Source organism: Otolemur garnettii, unplaced genomic scaffold (assembly GCF_000181295.1).
Source record: "Otolemur garnettii isolate 467f Iridium unplaced genomic scaffold, OtoGar3 scaffold00152, whole genome shotgun sequence".
Lineage (NCBI taxonomy): Eukaryota > Metazoa > Chordata > Mammalia > Primates > Galagidae > Otolemur > Otolemur garnettii.
In genome coordinates this window covers 1,307,919-1,320,915 of record NW_003852547.1, presented here as the reverse complement: position 1 = coordinate 1,320,915, position 12,997 = coordinate 1,307,919, and the positions used below count along the sequence as shown (strand labels likewise).

Genomic DNA, 12,997 nt, shown 5'->3' with positions numbered 1-12,997 from the left:
ATCTCAAAAAAAAAAAAAGAAACTGTTATTTTTTTTAATTAAAAAATACATTTACTGTGGACAAATTTGAAAGATTATCATCTTAGTTAACTGAACAAAATAGAAATGTCCAACAAAGGGCAAAACAACATCATTTGGCTACTGTTATGCTACAAGGAAAAGGATACTTCACCACTTCTATGGTATCCCCACCAACAGTGGTAGGGGTAGTTCAGATTTAGATAATCTAAACCTAAATGTGAAAATATCAGAAACCTCAAATGAATGCTTTTCTCCAAAATAAGTTGCCTATACTCTCCAAAAATACTAAGTATAAAGAACACAAAGAAAATCTGTGGAATCCTTCCAGATTAAAAATGAGTATGCAACTAAGACCCCAAATCTACAAAGAACTCAAACAAATCAGAAAGAAAAAAATAAATAACCTCTTCAAAAACTGGATAAAAGACATCAAAAGAAACTTTTCAAAAGAAAAATAGACAAATGGCCAACAAAGACATGAAAAAATGCTCAACAAGAAAATGCAAATTAAAAACTATAATTTGATAGCACCTTATGCTTATCAGAATAGCCATTTAAAAGTAAAAATACCCAGTAGATGCTGGTGTGCATTCAGAGAGAAAGAAACACTAACTCACTGTTGATGGGACTGCAAACAGTATGGAGATTCTTCAAAGAACTAAATGTAGACCTACTATTTGATCCAGCAATCTCACTGCTGGGTATCTATCCAAAGGAAAAGAAGCCATTCTATCCAAAAGACACCTGCACTCAAATGCTTATTGCAACACAATTCACAATTCCAAAAATGTGAAATCAACCTTAGTACCCTTCAATTCATGACTAAAGAAAATGTAATAAATGCATACATAGTCACTATGAAAATGTGGAGAAAGACTGTGTTATGGTCCATTATTTCACTTCCAAGAAATATAGTCAACAGCATCCTTTTTGATTCACCAGTGTGAGTGCCAACAAACTCAGCTTATTGGTATTGCTGGGAGGGCATCATTTGTTTCTGTCTATGTGGATTTTATATCTCTTGGTTTTTGTATATCTCAAAATGTTCACGATGGACCATGCACCATGGAGTACGACTTAACAATAAAAAGGAATGAAGTAGCAGCAACGTGGATAGAACTGAAGACCATCCTCCTAAGTATCTCAGAATAGACAACCCAACACAGTAATAAGTGGGAGCTAACAGATACATATACAGAGGTGCAAAGTGATATAAAGGATATGAGAAACCAAGAAGGGGGAGGATGGAAGTGTGTGTGTACCTACTGGGTACAGTGAATACTATTCTGGTCATGGGCATACCAAAAACTCTGACTTAAGTATTATACGAGATGTTCACATAATAAAAATATGTGAGGCTTGGCGCCTGTGGCTCTAGCTGCTAAGGTGCCAGCCACACACACCTGAGCTGGCAGGTTCGAATCCAGCCCGAGCCCGCCAAACAATGATGGCTGCAACCAAAAAATAGCCAGGCATTGTGGTGGGCCCCTGTAGTCCCAGCTACTTGGGAGGCGGAGGCAGGAGAATTGCTTGAACCCAGGAGTTGGAGGTTGCTGTGAGCTGTGATTGCACAGTACTCTACCCAGGGTGACAGCTTGAGGATATTAAAAAAAAAAAAAAAAGTGTACTCCTTTAATTCACATTTTGAAATTTAAAAAACTCAAAAGAAAAAGAATTCCCAACTCAGAAGTCAGACAATAATGAAAGGAAGAAAAGAGAGGAGCAGAGAAGTGCGGAGGGGAAGAGAGAGGAGGGGAGGGAAGAGTGAGAAAGAAAGAAAGAAAAGGAAGGAAAGGAGGAAGGAGGGAGGAAGGAAGGAAGGAAGGAAAAACGTGGGACAACTAAAAGCAATGCAAAAAAGGACTTTGAATAGGTGTGTGAGTGAAGGGCTCGGTAGGGAACAGTTGTAAGGACTTTAAATGAAAAACATAAGGTATTTATTTATTTATTTTTAGGACACTATTAAAATTTGCTTTAAATATTTCTTCAGGGAAAGAAATATCACACTTTTTAGTCAATGAAGACAAATGTTTTTATAGTAGCCTTTTATTTTTAATACCTATTATGCCATGAATTCATAGGGAAAAGTTTCCAACAGCTCAGGAGGCGCCTTTCCATTGTGACAAAGCTTGCTATGCCTATTATGCCATGAATTCATGGGGAACAGGTTCCAGCACCTTATATTACTGTTCTGTTGCTTCTCTTGGTTCAGCTGTGTGCTATGCCGTACACCTGTTATGCCATGAATTCATAGGGAATGGGTTCCAGGAGTTCAGGCTCCTTTCCTTTGGTTCTGACAAAGTGTGCTTCTCTGGGTGGAGCAGGCTGGCGCATCAGTCGCACCCAAGTAACTTTCTCTTTGGCTTCCTTCTTATTCTGATCATTTTCCTTCATGCGTTTTAGGAAACCACCTCAGCTCTTAGGTGCTTAAGATGCTTAATATGAAAATTAATCCTCTTGACAAAAATCTTGCTCTTGTTTGTTTACAACAATGCCAACAGAATGCTGGGTAACATTGTAGACTCGTCCATTTTTGCCATGGTAACATTTGTGTGGCATGCCTTTTTGAACAAAACCCATTCACTTGATGCCTACAATATCACCTTTCTTGTAGATTTGCATGTATGTGGCCAAAGGAACAACTCCATGGTTTCTAAAAGGCCTAGAGAACATGTATCAGGTACCTCTCCTCTTTCCCTTTGTGTTTGTCATTTTGGTGAATTACTAGAAGATGGTGTCTCCCAATATAAGAAATTTAAACATGGAACTGCAGATTAGATAACATGATGTTATATATGTTATTTAGCACTGCGTAAAAGATAACACAATTTACTACCATTATTAATTTCTTTTCTTTCTTTTTTTGAGACAGTCTCATTATGTTGCCATAGGTACGGGGCCGTGGTGTTACAGCTCACAGAAACCTCAAAATCTTGGGCTTAAGAAATTGACTTGCTTCAGCCTCCCCAGTAGCTGGGACTACAGGCGCCCACTACAACACCCAGCTATTTTTTGGTTGTAGTTGTCATTGTTTGGCAGGCCTGGACAGCCCCGCTAGCTCCGGTGTATGTGGCTGGCACCCAGCCCATTATTAATTTCTAACAGTAGTATATCTCAAAACATTATCTAGCATAATATCTAGTATGACCTAATAAGTTATGTGAAACCCTCTAGCCAGCCCTTCCTAAATACCTCTTACCAAGACATCCCATGATTACCCGGTATGTGGGCTTCTTTGCTGCAGAAAGCTACATTAGGCTACCTCTGGTTATGAATATGTTTCTGGTGGTGTTTGGCTGACAGGCATCAGCAAAGCAAACAGGTAAAATGTAAACAACTGGCAAATTTAGGTAAAGAATTGATAAGAATTACTTATACAAGTGGTGCCTGTGGCTCAAAGGAGTAAGGCACTGGCCCCATACGCTGGAGGTGGTGGGTTCAAACCCAGCTCCAGCCAAAAACTGCAAAAAATAAAAATAAAAAATAAAAAAAACTACCATGTTAGCCATTAACTTAGGGCAGCGCCTGTGGCTCAAAGGAGTAAGGTGCTGGCCCTATATGCCAGAGGTGGCGGGTTCAAATCCAGCCCCAGCCAAAAACTGCAAAAAACAAAAAAAAAGAAAAGAAAAGAAATAATTCCTTATACCATTTTTCCAACTTTAAGGTAGCTTTTAAATGACATAAACATAAAGTTTTAAAATATCAGGAAAGAGTCATAGGAAAAATAAGGATGGGCATGATATAACATGGCAGTTCACTAGTTTATTCTCTCTTGGTTGTGGTTGTCAATTTGCACAGTTAAGCAGCTATGGGAAAAACATTAAGAATAATATGATAGGCCAGGCGCCCTGGCTCACGCCTGTAATCTTAGCACTCTGGGAGGCTGAAGCAGGGGCATCACCTAAGCTTAGAAGTTTCAAGACCAGCCTGAGCAAGACTGAGTCTCCACTAAAAATAGAAAAAGTAGGTGGGTGTTGTGGTGGGCACCTATAGTCCTAGCTACTTGGGAGGCTGAGGCAAGAGAATCACTTGAGCCCAAGGGTTTGAGGTTGCTGTGAGCTATGATGCCTCCACACTCTACCCAAGGTGACAGAGCAAGACTCTGTCTCAGGAAAAAAAAATGATAAGAATATTTGAATGGTCACAAATGGACAGGTATACATAAAGAAAGACTAATTAGAAGCCTACAGTTGTTACCTTTATATCCTGGATTCATAAGTAATAAATTTTTTCCTTAATAAAAAAGACTCCCTTTCAGCTGGGCACCCATATCTCAGTGGTTAGGGCACCAGCCACATGCTTCTGGATTGGTGGGTTCCAGGCCAGCCTGGGCTGCAAAAAAAAAAAAAAAAAGCCAGGCGTTGTGGCAGGCACCTGTAGTCCCAGCAACTCGGGAGGCTGAGGCAAGAGAATCACTTGAGCCCAAAAGTTTGAGGTTGCTGTGAGCTATGACACCATGGCATTCTACCAAGAGTGACAAAGTGAGACTCTGTCTCAATTAAAAAAAAAAAAAAGCTCCTTTTCTATTAAAAATAGAATGTTCTGTAGTGATACAGTTGTAAAAGGATACAAGATATTTGTAATAAATAAAAAAAAGTTGACAATTTTTTTAAAAAACTCCTAGACAAGTCCAAGCCCAAAGCCTTGTTCTCAAGGTCCCTTCCCTAAAATCCTAACTTACTTTCCTCCACCTGATTCCAGCTAGATCCTACTCCTGCGTGACAATGTATCCCAGCTTTTATTAACTCAGAACTGCTTAGGGTCCAAGCCCAGCTCCGCCTCTTAGTACGTGGATGACTATAGGCAAGTAACTTGTGCTCCCTAGGACTCACTCTAATCTTTAAAAGGGACAAAAGCAGTAACTCTCCAGAGAGCCACGGTATAACATAAATTATTTATTTGTATAAAGGCCTTGGAATGAAGTTAGCAATTAAGGCTTAATGATTATCAACACCCGTACTGGAGAACACGTTCTATATATTCTTGGTTGAGGTGAACAAACCTGTAAAAGAAACAAGCCAAGCACCGCTCGCGTAGAGAGAGCTTTGCTTTCAGTAGCCAGCCAGTCACTACGTGCAGTATTATTCAAAAGCCAGGCTACGGAAGGAGAAAGCTGTGAAACACGCTGACCGTTAGGTCGCCTACGACAGTGAAATGCGCCCCTCTCCCTTCGGGGAAGGTGGAGCAATCCTCGCCTTCCAAAAATGAGATTAGAAGGCGTCTGGAATTACACAGCGCACCGCAGAGATCACAGAGAAGGGCCTGAGCCACCGCCGCTGGAGCTCTGCCCACAACCAGGAGACCTGACTGCTTGCTGGTAAATCAGTAATAACAGGAGATCAGCACTCTTCACTTGACAGGAACTGTTTTGAGGTTTTCCTTTTTACTGCCTCTGTCAGCTCCCAAAACAATTCTAATAGGAAGTTCCTAATATCTCCATTTTAAAGAACGGTGACGGGGAGTACGGGGTGATTTTTAAATGCCCTAAATTTACAATGCGAGAAAGCGGCTTCATGTATGTACTGGAAGAAGACGGATTGGGCAAACTGAGAGCCCAGTACACCCTCAAACTAGGCAAAATGCTACACGACCAAACCCCAAACTCCCTCCGGGGAGCGAGGACAGCCCCAAATACAAGAGCTCCACCGAGAGGAACGAAAACCGCCACCCCTAGCCCTCCAAACAAACCTCTGCTCTCCGGTGAGGCTTCTTTTCCCCTAAATCGATCACCAGTTTATTGAGGATCCAAACAGTACGTCCAGAAAACTCAGATGGGCCTGCAAGCGAGGAACTCACCCCAGCTACTACTGACAAAAAGGTAGGAACCTCACAATCCCAGAGCCGAGGCCTCAGCGAAACTGCCGAGCGTCTGGACTACACTTCCCAGGATTCCCCGAATCCCTCGGCCTGAGCGGAAGTCACTGCAAGCACCCCGAGTGCCGGAGCACTCGCCTTTGGAAGCGGAACGGAAAGCGTCCCTAGTTTCACCCTCCAGGGGAGGTGTCACGAACGCACCCAGCTTCTTGCTGCACTTCCCGTAATGCTCAAGAGAAACCAATGCCACCTCTCAGAGTGCTTGGTCCACAGTGTGGACTGTTAAGTTGAGAGTAGTCTGTCTTCATGAGTCATCAAAACTGGTAAATATTGAATAAACCTGGCTTCCTCCACTCTAAATGTCTCCAATTATGACAGGAGAATGTTTGGGAAATGAGCAAAGGAGAAGATAACAATCTTCCAGGAATTAATTCTTGCAACTCTAATGGTAATAAATGGTGTCTAAATGTAGTTTTATTTATTATTTTATTTATTTATTTTTTTTGCTGTTTTTGGCTGGAGCTGGATTTGAACCTACCACCTCTGGCATATGGGGCTGGCGCCCTACTCCTTTGAGCCACAGGCGCCACCCCTAATTGTAGTTTTAATTTGGACTTTTTGTTTTATACATAAAATGGAACATTTTTGCATATTTTCTGGTGCCATTCTTGTAATTGTTGTAAATCATTGTAAATCACTTTTCTATTGTGAGAGTCTTTGCTTGCTAATTCAGGGAATTCTGCCATATCTTACCCAAGACCATTAAGGTGGTGCCATCAGGAGTCTGCAAGAGTCATTGCGTTAGGAGCGATCTACCAATTCCACTGTGGGGTTTATATCCAAAGTGTTTATATCCAGAAATTGCTATAGTAGAGATATTTGTACTCCCGTGTTTATTACAACACTATCCACAGTAGCCAAATATGGGCTCAACCTAAGTGTCCACTGACAGGAATAAAGAAAATGTGGCATATATACACAATGGAATATTATTAAGCAATAAATAGAACAAAATTCGTGACAATATAGATGAGCTTTGGAAGAAATTATGTTAAGTGATATAAACTGGGCACTGAAAAATAGACACTACATAATCTTACTCATATGTGAAAGCTAAAAATCTTGACCTCTTAGTAGAGAGTAGAATAGACTGATTGTTAGAGACAAGAAAGCGTGCTTGGGGGGTGGAGGGAGAGGAGGGTAGCGAAAGGTTGATTAACAGGTAAAAAAGTGTAGCTCATGGCTCTGCACCGTTAGCTCAGCAGCTAGGGCACCAGCCACATACAACCAGACCTGGCAGGTTCCAATCCAGCCCAGGCCTGCCAAACAATAATAACTGCAACCAAAAAATAGCCAGGCATTGTGGCAGCTATAGTCCCAGCTACTTGGGAGGCTGAGGCAAGAGAATCACTTAGGCCCAAGAGTTTGAGGTTGCTGTCAGCTGTGATGCCATGGCACTCTTTGGAGGGCCGGAACTTTGTCTTCTCTCCTGGCTTGCTGGGTGCTTCAGTTTCATGGTCTCATTGATTCCATGACCACAGGATCAGTGGTAAGACAGGGTTTATTACCAGAAACAAAATTTACAAAAACCCAAAGCCCCTGGCAGAGAGAACCCAGGAGAGGAATAAGCTCGCCTGTCCCTCTTCTAGGTCTGTCCTTGGGCTCTCTGCTCAGGGGTTTATATGGTCACAGGGGGTTTTGAGGCAACTCAATGTTGACTTTTAGAGCATAGGTCTTCTTCAGTTACAGCCAGTAGTCCAAGACAAGGTGCTGGAACTCTCAGACCCTGGAAATTCACAAGAGGAGACTGCAAGGCGCCATCTATGAAATTGACCAGCCAGAAGTGCAAGGGAGGAGAGAGCAAGGCGCCAGTGTCTCCCCTGCAGATGTCCCGCCCTTCCAGCAAGCTGGTTCCTCCTGCCGCCCAGCATCAACGCTGCCAGGGCTAAGGCGGCAAGTCATGGTGCCACCTGTCCTGCATCAATAGTGAGACTCTGTTTCAAAAAAAAAAAAAAAGTATAGCTCATTAGGAGGAATAAGTTCTAGCATTCTACATCACAAGATGACTATGATTAACAATTTAATTAGTTGTTTTCAAATAACTAGAATAGCAAACTTTGAAGGTTCTTGCCACAGAGAAATGATAAATGTTTGAGGTGATGGATATGGTGTAATAATTACTCTGATTTGATCATTACACATTGTTTACATAATTGAAATATAACAATGTACTACATACCCCATAAATATGTACAATAACCATGTGTCATTTAAAAATAGTGATAAAAGCATATGAAGATTCAAGCACCTATTATAACCCTTCTCACAGTCCTCACATTTGTATGGTTTTTCTACAGTGTGGTCTCTTTGCTAATGTTTAGGTAGGAACTATGCTCAAAACTCTTCCCACATCCTTACACTTATATGGTCTCTCTCCTGTGTGAACTCTTTGGTGCAATTCAAGATTAAACTTACTAATGTAGCCCTTCCCACATTTCTTATGTTTGTATGACTCTTCTACACTATGGGATTTCTGATGGGAATATTGTTGAAATTCATACAAAATCCTTTCTCACATTTGAATAGTGTTTCACCACTGTGGACATGTTGATGTCTTGGTAGACTTGAGGTCCATCTGAAACTCTTCCCACATTCTTCACAATTATCTCCTGTGTGGTCCATATAATGCTTATAAAGATCTTCTCTACAAATGAAGCCCTTTCCCCACTCCTCCCATTTGTATGGTTTCTCTCCTTTGTGGAAAATCCAATGGTCATGTGGTGCTGACTTCTGAACAAAGCTATTATCACATCTTAATGGTTTCTCTTACATGTGAACCATGAAATGTCTATTAAGATCTGATCTACTGTGGAAGTTCTCACCACATATCTCACATTTGAACAGTTTCTTCCCAGCATGGGTTCTTTGATGTTCCTGAAGCTGCGAATCATGAATGAAGGCCCTCCACATTCCTCACAATTATAAGGTTTCCCTCCTTTGTGTAATTTGTGATGACCACAAAGTCCTGGTATAGGACTGAAGCCCTTCCCACACTGCTCACATTTGAATGGTTTCCCTGCAGTGTGGACTTTCTGATGAGTTTGCAGATGTGAGCTCTGACTGAATTCCTTACCACACACATCATGCTCATAGAGTTTCTCTTCCATGTGGACTCTCTGATGAATAGGAAGGGCTGAGCTATAACAGACAGCTATTTTTCCCATACTCCTTATATGTAAAAGACTTCTGTCTCTTGAGTGTAATTTTTGATGAAAGTCAAAGACAGAGACATCACTGAAGGATTGTGTACACTCATTACCCTGGAAAGGTTTCTGTTTTGTGTGAATTACAGACAGTCCTGCCTCACCCTCAAATGGAAAATCACCTTTTTGGGGGGATAACTGAGAGATATTTATCATGGTGTCTGGAGGCCTAGTAAAGTCATTTGCAATTTGTTCCCAAATTTGCTGGCGGAACAACTCTTCATGTGATTCTGCTTCTCAAATAGTCTCTAACTCTGTCTGGGTCTTGCCTTCTATCAGAACACAGAATTAAGAGATGTGGATAAGTAAAGGCTTTGTTCAGTGTTATCAAGAGTTCACACTTAGGACATGGCATAAAACTTTAATGAATACAGAAAACATTCGATTTGTGTATTCCAAGTATAACATGTTCTGTGGTTTGCATGAGACTAATTTAGAGTCACATCAAATATTATGTAAAATCTTGTACATCTTTAAGTTACGTACCTGAGGAGAGTATCTTTTGTCTTTTGGGTGCAAGCAGTGGGTCACTCTGGATAGTGAAAAATATAATTTTGGGCTACAACTAGATCTGTAAAGGAACATCTATACAATGAAAAAAAAATTTTTGAGACAGAGTCTCAAGCTGTCACCATGGGTAGAGTGCAGTGGTGCCATAGCTCACAGCAACCTCAAACTCTTGGGTTTAAGTAATTCTCTTGCCTCAGCTTCCCAAGTAGCTGGGACTACAGGTGCCTGCCACAATGCTCGGCTATTTTTTTGTTATTGTTGTTGCAGTTGTCATTGTTGCTCTAACTGACTCAGACTGGGTTTGAACCCGCCAGCCTGGGTGTATGTGGCCAGTGCCCTACCCACTGAGCTATGGGTGCTGCCCCATGCAATGAAATATTAACCAATAATTAAATGCTAAGTTTGAGAAACTGTTTAAGGGGATGAAAACATTCCATACCAGGGGGCATTGCTCATGCAGGGTCCCCATTAACAACCAATGGTCTACACAATAATTTTTAACATCTACCTCATTTTCCAACATATGAATACCCAACAGTTTAACTAACAACACATCTGAGCTGGATTTTCTCCAGCATTTTTCATTATAGCTAGTACATATCATCACAATCCTTTATACATCTCTGAGCATATTTTACAGTTATTTCCATTGGATGGAATCCCAGAAATGGTGTTTCATTGTTCAATTTTTCTTATGCAGAGTTCTGCTTACATATCGCAATTCGTTAGATTTTCACAAGTCTACAGGACACCATGAGAATATATTTTTCCTCACAACCTTACTAATACATGGTGCATCATCAGCCTTTTGAATCTGACAATTTAATATTGATGAAAGGGTAGTATCTTACTTCCCCAAAACATCTCTTCACTAAAGTTACATATCTTTTGGCCTTAATTATCTAGCTTAGTTTTCACATAATGGAAAAATAAATTTTGGGTTTCAAGGGCAAGAGTTGGAAAAAAAAGTCACTTAATAATGTAATTCAAGGCTCGGCGCCTGTGGCTTAAGCAGCTAAGGCACCAGCCACATACACCTAAGGTTGCGGTTTGAATCCAGCCCAGCCCGCCAAACAACAATAATGGCTGCAACCAAAAAATAGCTGGGCATTGTGGCGGGCGCCTGTGGTCTCAGCTACTTGGGAGGCTGAGATAGGAGACTCGCTTGAGGCCAGGAGCTGGAGGTTGCTGTGAGCAGTGAAGCCATGGCACTCTACCCAGGGGGCAGCTTGAGGCTCTGTCTCAAAAAATAATAATAATAATAATAATGTAATTCAAAACATATCACTTCTACTTATCATTTGAGAATATGGGAAAATGTCTTTAATTCTTTGAGCTTCTATTTTTCATCAATTGAATTGAAATATTAAGTGCATTGCAAGATTAAATGTTATTAATAATATATAGAGAGCACTTATCACACAGAAGATTGCAAAAAATCTGTGTTGACTGGGTCTGGTGACTCATACCTATAATTCGAGGACTCTAAGAGGCTGAGGCAGGTGGATTGCTTAAGCTCTCAAGTTTAAGATCAGCCTGAACAACAGCAAGACACCATCTCTATTAAAAATAGAAAAATGTAGGCAGGGCTTGTGGCAAGCACCTATAGTCCCAGCTACTCAGGAGGCTGACACAGAAGGATCACTTGAGCCAAAGAGTCCAAGGTTGCTGTGAGCTATGAAGAGTAAGTCTCTGAAGAAAAAAAAAGGAAGGAAGGGAGGGAGGGAAGGAGGGAGGGAGGAAGGGGAAAAAGAAAAAAAAGAAAAGAAAAACAAAAACAAAAAAAAAGACAGGCAAAAACAAAACTATGCATTGTTGCATGGTTTCACTGAGCATGAATTCACTCCTCCCTGTGCATCCTTCAGGGATAGGGTGGGGTGGACAGGTAATAATTTTGTGTCAGAAGCCAGGGATACTGTTAGAGAAATCCAGCAGTCAGCCCAAAGGATCTTGGGAGTCATAGTTCTGGCAGAGGGGAAAGGCTTCACTTGGGCAGGCAGTTTTACAGTGGTAAAGGTTACCAGGTTCTCTACTATTTTCTGCCTTTTTTCTGGTGAAGCTCAGTTCCATTCCCAGACCGTGAAGGCTGTTGCAGTTTATGTTGTATTCCCTGGTCTCAACCCTAGATGGGAGAGAATCTGCTCAGAGTGCGACTGAACAACCCAAGCTTTGGCACAGTTTTTATCATCAGAATGAGCAATAAGCCACAGTGGAGTGTCTTAATCTGGTTTTGGAGCAGGAGGGCCTTAGCCCTATATCCATGCTTGTGCAGCTGGTTTCCCTACATACACAGAAGGGCTGGATTTGTCTGGACTTCTCACATGGGCTTATGTTTTTGGAATGGTAGGGACTAGGCAGGTACAGCAAGAAGCAAGAATAGAGAAGGAAGGACAAAAAGGATATTTTAAATCATTTTTAGAATTCTGTTGTACACCAGGTCTCAAGGTCTCTTTTTCCTCTTCCAGCTCTGGCTTCTCTGAACTCTACTTCTGAAGTAGAGAAAACCTAAGGATTGGCACTTCTAATACCATGGCCCAGGCAAGTTGATGTTTCTTTATCCTTGCTGAAATAGTATGATTTTTTAATCCTATATTTTTCTCATTCTTTATCCTGGAAACCTCCTACCTAAGAAACCTGTCTCTCTAAACCTATTTCATAGTAGTTCTCATGACAGTAAAGGATGATGTTATTTTCATTTGTCCCTGTTTTTGAATTTTCACTTACTCATTAAATGATTCATCCATCTCTACATGTTCAGTCTTCACTCAGGAGCAGTGAAAAGTGAAGTACTTTGAAATACTTGAGCTGATCTCATCAGGATCATGGCTTCATGATATAGAAATGATGGTCCTATTTGACCACAGGAAGGAAAATTTTCCCCATAGTTTTCCAAGTAAGTAAAAGAAATGTGTTATGAGTGAACTTGGTCTTAGTTGGAGGTGATATCTCAGCTTTGAAAAGCTACTAGATTTGGGTAGAGTGGGATTGGAGCCTACCTAGAGAGAGGTCAGGGATCTAGTTGAGGAATCACTGAATAATGAATAAGGTACCAACCTCTACTCTATAGTGGAAGAGAAAATGCTGATCTTGAAGGAATCATTCCACCTTAGTGTGTTCTAACTCAGGAACTGATCAATAAAGGATTCTAGAAAGGAAGATCAACTAGGACTGTATGTGGTAGGTAATATGGAACTGTGGGAAAGAGGTTGGGATTTGTGACCAACATAAATACCACATTAATATAATACTTTATATATTATGTTATTATAATTAATACCTTAAGAAAGATTAAATTTGATAAGAAAGAAAATGCAGACATTAAATTGTCAGAATAAGAGAAATGCTTATGACAATCGACATATAATAAACTTGTGTCTTTTTTTTTTTTT

At 40.8% G+C, this 12,997-nt stretch overlaps 1 protein-coding gene across 1 annotated transcript in view; it reads right to left on the bottom strand.

Moving 5' to 3' along the window:
• Positions 1-5,859, bottom strand: part of LOC100956112 (zinc finger protein 224) — a 20,318-nt gene extending 14,459 nt beyond the window's left edge. Inside the window, exon 1 of the mRNA XM_023518951.1 lies at positions 5,710-5,859. The gene's annotated coding sequence lies outside the window, so the exon portion shown is untranslated. The remainder of the gene's footprint in view (positions 1-5,709) is intronic.
• Positions 5,860-12,997: the final 7,138 nt, after the last annotated feature.